Source organism: Lithobates pipiens, unplaced genomic scaffold, assembly GCF_037356315.1.
Source record: "Lithobates pipiens isolate NorthernLeopardFrog02 unplaced genomic scaffold, aLitPip1_a1.2 Scaffold_3, whole genome shotgun sequence".
NCBI lineage: Eukaryota > Metazoa > Chordata > Amphibia > Anura > Ranidae > Lithobates > Lithobates pipiens.
Window position 1 is genome coordinate 248,354,382 of NW_027507790.1, and position 1,897 is coordinate 248,356,278.

The window sequence follows — 1,897 nt, forward strand, 5'->3', positions numbered from 1 at the left end:
CACCATGTCTGACATGGTATAATGCGTCATAATAACATTTAAAAAAAATAAACAGAAAAAAAGTTTGTAATGCGTTAGGAATGCGTTACAAAGCCTGTGCATTATAAGCACCTTAATACACACTCACTGGTGTGAATGAGCCCCCCCCCCCCACACACACACACACACACACACACACACACACACACAGACCTGCAGCCTAAAAAGGAGCCTGATCATCTTTCCTGCTGCACCTGACTGCCACTAGAGGGCGCTAACAGTATAAAGCCAAAACTTTTCTTTCATTTTGGATACAGTAAAAAATAATTAAAATTGCTGTTTGGGCATATTTTTTGCCATCTGTATGTTATTTGGGTATTTCCCTCAAATTCCTGTTCTGGTGACAACTCAAAATTTTGGATTTATCCTCAGTTTCGTTCCCTGTGACAGAAGTGCTCAGGACAATTAGACAGGGTGAAGGTGGCAGACAGCAATAAAAACACAATGGTGGTTCTAAATCCTCAGCCTTAAGTCCAAATTGAAATAATAATAATAATAAAAAAAAAAGATGTTGTGACTTTCAGTAATTTAAGGAAAGACCAGAGATGCATATTGTAGTGGGATAAGAGAGCATTGTTTAATATTAACTCAAGATGTAAACAAATTACCCCTATATTGGAGATCCCTATGTCTGGAACTCCTGATCATCAGTAAAACAGGTACACCTATCTATTAACTTTTGTTAGGTAGGAAGCAGGGATCAGAACTGAAAATAGTCTTGGGGTACATTCATACTTGCAAATGAATGCACCCTGCCTGCGATTATATACGAAAACCCTATCGTGGGTTCCCACAATTAGCTGCAAGAGCCGGCCACATTAAAAGCAATGGGTAGCTGCTGACTCCTGCAGTTAATTGCACCCAGTTGATAGTAATTGCTCATGCAGCAATCGCATACCAGTGCCTCCAGACCGATCACTCACATATAATAGCAAGTGTTAGCACTGGCATAAGGCTGCTTAGGCATCTGCCTAAGGGCACGAAGATGGGGGGGGGGGGGGGCAGGAATTCTTTCACTGGGCCCAATGATAGCTGCATGAACAATTACATGCAAACGGCCACGATTAGCTGTGGCAGCTTCCCAATGCTTTCAATGGGACTGCCTCTCGCAGCCAATCATTGGCTGGGGTCCTCGTATATAATCGGAGACCATAAAGCAGAAGTCTTTAAAACCTCCCAAACAAAGGGCCAGTTTGCTGTCCTTTAGACTTAAGGGTCAGACTATGGGTGTAGAAAATATCCTGGTGTCAGAGGAAGTAAACAGTGCCCTGATGGTATTAGGGGAAGGAAAATTTACCCATTGTTGGTGTCAGTGGGAGGAATAGTGCCTGAAGGGCTGGATAAAGGCGAGTAAAGGGCCACATCTGGCCCCAGGGTTGCAGTTTAGAGACCTGCTCCTCAATCGCGGTGGCAATCCCCAGACAGAGACCCAGTGCAGCAGGGCCAGAAAAAGTGGTGGGCAGGAGGGGTGACTGCCCTGGGCACTGTGGTATCATGTGAGGGGAGGGGGTGCCATGAAGAGATTAGGGGCAAGGGCAGTGGAGGCCCGTCCATTAGGGTCACACAGATTCCACCCCTCCATCAAAGCATCTGGGTTCCTAATCTACCTTCAGGGCGCCGGATGCATGGATTCCAAGGGAAATTTGAGAGGGTGTGCTAGGAGTGGTGATTTAGGGGGATTTGTGCTGGGAGGGAGGATGGGGGAGGATTTTCTCTAGGAAGGGGGATTTATGCTACAAGAGGTGACATGGTTGAGGGGGTAGGGTAATTGTGCTGGGAGGGGAACATATTTTGGGGGGAGGATTTGTGCTAGTAGGGATGGGGGGGGGGGGATGTGTACACAGGAGGGGAATTTAAG